The sequence below is a fragment of the Lycium barbarum genome, chromosome 6, assembly GCF_019175385.1.
Source record: "Lycium barbarum isolate Lr01 chromosome 6, ASM1917538v2, whole genome shotgun sequence".
Lineage (NCBI taxonomy): Eukaryota > Viridiplantae > Streptophyta > Magnoliopsida > Solanales > Solanaceae > Lycium > Lycium barbarum.
The window spans coordinates 21,759,264-21,765,470 of NC_083342.1; positions in this window are offsets into that span (position 1 = coordinate 21,759,264).

Here is a 6,207-nt window from a genome sequence, read left to right on the forward strand (position 1 = left end):
ATCAATGCATCAATATCAAAAAACATAAGTCACCATGCCACAAGTCATATCAAGATTCAAGAATCAATTCATCAAAAGCATGAACAAGGGATTACTCCAAGTCAACAAGAAGAGTATTCATTAACTCCTTCTTCATCATGTCATAATAGTTAATCATATGAGCAATCAACCAATATGAAATAAAGGAATTTCCAACCACACTTTATGTCCGAACACCTAATCATGCTTCTCCTATCAATTTCACTACATATAATCAACTAATCAAAGTCTAACTCAAGTAGACTGTAACTTGCCTCAAACCAGAACTAAGACAATGAAATCACTCGCAATGGCTTTCTCCTTTCGCAAAGCTTCAAAATGTTGAAAGTCTAGCAGTCATAACGCTAAGTGAGTAATAGGTCCATCTACTCAACAAATAATAATTGGGGAAGAGAACCCAACTACTTCTACCCTTTTTTAAATGGATGAACTATCACTAAGAATTAATTCATATAAATATTAATCCCAATAATCATATTCTATTCATTCATGGGTTTTGTAATCAATTCAACCCTTTTACAAGCAGTTTTTTTGTTACACCCCATAAAATTTCGCGTTACTAAGGCTGCAGACGGCTTAATGTGAGCTCAAGGAAGAGAAAATATTACAAGTAGAAAGGATGAAATTCTACTATATTAGCATGAGGATAGCATGAGTATGATATTTGGAATTCGTACAATATGATTGGAATGATACGTTAAAGGATATATAGCCCTCGTAACTGTAAGCTGAGGTGAGGCCCACATGATGAGTTTCTTATAAAGGAAATATGACAAGTTATATGGACAATATATGCGAAGTTAAACACAACTCAAGAAGGACCCTTGAGCCAAATCCAAGTGTAAGCCCTCTAAAAAGATGTTTTTAAGGTACGTTTTCGGGTGATCTGACTTCAGGAGGCCATAATCCCATCATTATTTGGGAATTTTGGAAAACTCCAAATATGAAAGTTGTAGATAATTGAATTATGTTTCCAAATATAGGTTGTGGGTCTTTACACGACATAGGGATAAAACTTTATAGACGTTTTAAGGTAGAAAGGTCAAACTGGGCAGTGTGCTCGGCCCAACCCCACTCAAGGTCGGTGGGAACCAAGACCCATATATAATGGCTAAAATCATACAAATTTGGAATTCGTACAATATGATTGGAATGATACGTTAAAGGATATATAGCCCTCGTAACTGTAAGCTGAGGTGAGGCCCACATGATGAGTTTCTTATAAAGGACATATGAAAAGTTATATGGACAATATATGCGAAGTTAAACACAACTCAAGAAGGACCCTTGAGCCAAATCCAAGTGTAAGCCCTCTAAAAAGATGTTTTTAAGGTACGTTTTCGGGTGATCTGACTTCAGGAGGCCATAATCCCATCATTATTTGGGAATTTTGGAAAACTCCAAATATGAAAGTTGTAGATAATTGAATTATGTTTCCAAATATAGGTTGTGGGTCTTTACACGACATAGGGATAAAACTTTATAGACGTTTTAAGGTAGAAAGGTCAAACTGGGCAGTGTGCTCGGCCCAACCCCACTCAAGGTCGGTGGGAACCAAGACCCATATATAATGGCTAAAATCATACAAATTTGTTCATTTACACATCAATCAGTCCACAAAATTTTAGTGAGAGAGATAGAGAGAGAGGGAGAGAGAGAGAGAGAGGAGAGTTAGAGAGAGAAAGTGGAGAATCGAGCAAGTTCGAGGTCTCAAATCCCGAGGCTCGTAAAGGGTAAAGTATAGAATGAGTTGTTGCCGTAGTTTTAAGCCAAATGGTGGACTTGTAAGTTGTTTATTTCGTGGTTGTTGACCACTAAAGGTATGTTTCAGTTGTTTATCACGTTATTAACTTGATTCTCGATTAAGCTGACGGATTAAAATACTGAAAACATTGTTGTAATTACTGTATAAATTGTATTATGGCGTTGGGGTAGGAGTTTTTTGGATGGAATATTATGATTAATTTAGATATATTATTGATGGAATATCGTTGGGTTTGTTGTTGCTGATGTTATTATTGGTATATTAGCTGAATTTGAAATTGTTAGGTTGGTAGGATTATAGAGGAGATGCTGTCCAAATCCCGTTTGGCGAAAGAATAAATTATTAGTTAGAATAATCTTGCTGGCATAGTCTTAATCTCTATATTGTTGATTGTGTTCTAGTTGACTAAGCTCGGGAGGGGACTCGAGGATTAGCTTGAGGCGTAAATAAGGTATGTAAGGCAAAACTTTCTTCCTTTGGCATGATTCTTGTTGTTATTCATTCTATATGTACTCCATATGATTCCATTCTTAGACGAGTAAGGTCTAAATGTTTCTTGTGATGGCTTATTGAAATTGTACTCCTATTCTGTTCCGAAGGGAACACCCATAAAGTGCCAAGTTGAGTTGTGTATATAGTTTTACTAATGATTTCGAGGAAATGAGTTTTATACTAAAGGAAACATAAAGTTTGATTTCCAAAACCACTTCGAAGGGGGTGCGAAATTTTACAACTTTATTTCATTTACGATTTATGTTTACATAACATAGTATCATCCCTTTATATTGATATGATCATTTATTCTTTGGGTAGGGCAATAAAATGAAATTGAGTAGAATATAAGTAGTAAGAATTTCATAACAATTCTACCCTCACACCTGGAAGTATGTCCTCCTAAGTGTAGTGAGATACAAATTTGATAACTTATTATGAAAGACTAAGGCTAATAACTGGATTGTGATGAATTGATTAGTTACTTATGATATGAATTGAAATTGATATTTGTGGATTGAGTTTGTGTTGATATGATGGTGATATTAAGCCGGAAGCAGCTGCCCGAATGGGCCATCATTATTATACCGGAAGTGGCCGTCCGAATGGACTATTGTGATACTAGTTAGAAGCGGTTGTCCGAAGGGACCCTTCTGCTAACATGTCAGAAGCAGCATGTGTGTTGGATTGCATTATTTACTTAAAGATTGTTTCGAGACTTCGTGTGCACATTTATGTTTCTTCCAGCGAAGGATGCAGGTATTGAGCTAGATTGTGATTTCTTCTCTCCTAAGTCAAATTATGATTATGATTTGTTACCACCTTACATATTCAGTACATTATCCTTACTGACGTCCTTTTGCCTGGGGACGTTGCGTTCATGCCCGCAGCCCCAGATTGTTTGGCAGGTTAAGTGTATAGCTAGGATGCTTGGATGTCAGCTGGGATTGGCAAGTTTCACCTCATTCTGGAGTTGTGTTGAGTCATGTATAGATATGTATGATTATGGGTATGTCAGGGCCATGTCCTGACTCATAGTGTTCAGTTTACTTCTTAGAGACTTCTGCAGATAGTGTCCTGTGGTGTGTTTTGTCGAGATGTCGACAAAGTGATGTCAATTGAGTCATTTGTGGATTTTAAAAGAGTATGTATTTTAGATGATTTCAATTGGTTTAAAGTACTTATTTGATTGAAATTTTTCATAATCGTTATAAGGATAATGATTTATATTTGGAAAAGTTTTATGTTCTTAAAAGTTTTTGAAATGACAGGTTTTGATAAAGCGAATGTCTGAGGGTTCTCTCGACTCTGATGAGAGTCGGGTGCCCGTCCTGCCTTACCATTGTTAGGGTGTGACATTTTTTATGCTAAAGTTATCATTTTTATGAAACCCTAAGTCTCAATACAACATTCTCATCATTTATTAATAAAATTCTCATCTTAGGAAGTGATAACATATACTCTTAGATGATTAAACAGCAAAAAAATCAATAACCCATTCATTTATTCATGGGTTCGCAACTTCTAGGGTTCTATCCTTTCATTCACCATTAGAAAACCTTTAACTAATCATGGAACCTAGCAATATGATGGAATGAACAAACCGAAGGGTTGAGACTTAACTTTCAAGAGTATTTTATCCCTAGCCTTAGAATTTCTCCACAGGAGTTCTTCGAAACTATTTTGGAGTTGTGTGGGGAATGGGTCCGGAATAAAAAATATAAAATAGTGATTCTGCCTCCCGTCAATAGCTGCAGCGGTCAATGTCTTGCTACAGCTGTCTCGCTATAGCGGGAAACCTCCCGCTATGGCGGACCTCATTTAATCCCCGGCTCCACGTGGCGGCAAGCCTATCCCCGCTAGATGGACCCGTTATAGCGGTCCTTCACCCGTTGCAACGGTCCATTTTGACCAATAGCTCGGGTTTTTCCACCATTTGTTCACCCAAAAATCCCAACACCAATCCGAGGCCCTATAGACGCAAACAAAACATGCACATATACATAAAAACATGCTAAGACACACCCGCGACCTCGGAATTCCCAACGGAGGTCTAGTTCTCTAAGTCACTCCCCCACCTCCCCCCCCCCCCCCAATACCGACCTATCGGGTCGTTAAAATGAATAAAATGAAAAAATTATCCTTGTCACTTTATTTATTTTTTATTTTATCCTTATCACCTTAGTATTTTTCAAAGACGTTTTTTGGGCGAGTTCCAAGGCGAGTCGTGGGGGGGAGGGGTGTGCGTATCAAAAATGGTCCTGGTGGATCTGTTGGACATACACCCTAGAATTTGGGGCGTAAGACCTAGGCGCAAAACCATAAGCCCTTGGGTGTAAAATAATACACCTCGGACATTAAATTTGATTTTTTTTAGTTTTAAAAGTATTTTTGCTCATTATTGGGTTTATGATATTTATACTTTATGCTATCATGTTGTAGAATATTAAATAAATTAAGCAACTCTCATAGAAATTATCACTGTGATAAATAATTCTTTTAGATGATTATGTCTAAATTTGATAGAATAAAGATTCTATAGCATAATGATCCCAAGGTATCCGTAATTTATATTACTAATCACTGAATAACTAATTCCAACTAATCCTTGTATATGTAATTCCTATATATATTATTAATCTCCATGTAACTAATTTCTGCAGGACTTGTCTTTAAACAGAAGGATTCCAAGTGGAAGCCTATACTAAATGAAAGGACAACTACACTTCAGAGATAATTAAGGGTGTGTTCGGCATGGAGGGAAATAAATCTTTAAATTTTTTCATGATAGGTTGGTCAAAAGTTTTGAAAAATATTTTCTTCATGAAAATAAGCTCCTTAAAAATGATGAAAATTACTTCCCTGTAGGGAAAACAAGTTCCACAAGTGGTTTTCCACGTTGATTGTCTCCTTCCCACCCTCGAACATACCTCATCCCCACCCTCAACCTTCCACTTCCACCCCATCACCCACCACCACACCCCCAACACCCTACTCTCACCATCTTCCTTCCCCCCTCCCCCACCGTCACAACCCAACTAGTAGGTCAAGCGGGCACCCACACTAACCCTCCTGGTAGGCAAACCCTTCCCTTATTCAACATTCATATTAAGCATACGGAAATAAAATAGAAATATTTAAGCTGTCTTAGCATATATATGATAGAATAAGTATGGAATAAGAACTACATCATCCCCAGGGAATCTAATATGTAACAGTACAGAGGGCTATTAAACACTACAAGTTTGAATTGCCATGCAAGGCTCATAAGCATAAAAGAGATAACTATCTAAAAGGCAATAGACAGATAATAAGATGAGTGGAAACTCGGGCTGCAGATCAGGTGGTGGCTCACTCTGAATCTCCCATTAGGGCTTCCTCGGGAATCACTCACGAGGGCCTAACGTGGATCATGTGATGAACTATGTAATCAGAAAAGAGTACAGCAAGGTAGTATCAGTAAAAACACTATGTACTGGTAAGTATCATAGGTCGACAACAATTAGTTCACATATATGAAGAAAGAAATCAAAATTAGACATGTAAGCAATCAAGCACACTCATGAACCAATCCACTATAAGATCAATCAAAATATCAAGGGCCACGTACAAAATCAAGCAGTGAAGAATGGATATAAGTGTGAATGCATATGCGATGTAATGCACTGGCCAACTGTTTGTACCGTACACACATGCTAAGAATGGAAACCTCCGTGTCTCAATAGTCATGACTCATGGGCCTGCGAAGTCCATGTACACCCTCATCCCGAGAAAAACCTCAGGCAGCGAGTACAACACATTTCGCTCCTGTAACAACCTCGGATCACGGATTCTCATATCTCTTTTACACGATCCGGTAAAGAACTCAGATGGTCCACTTTTCACTTATCATCATCAGTACGAAGACACAG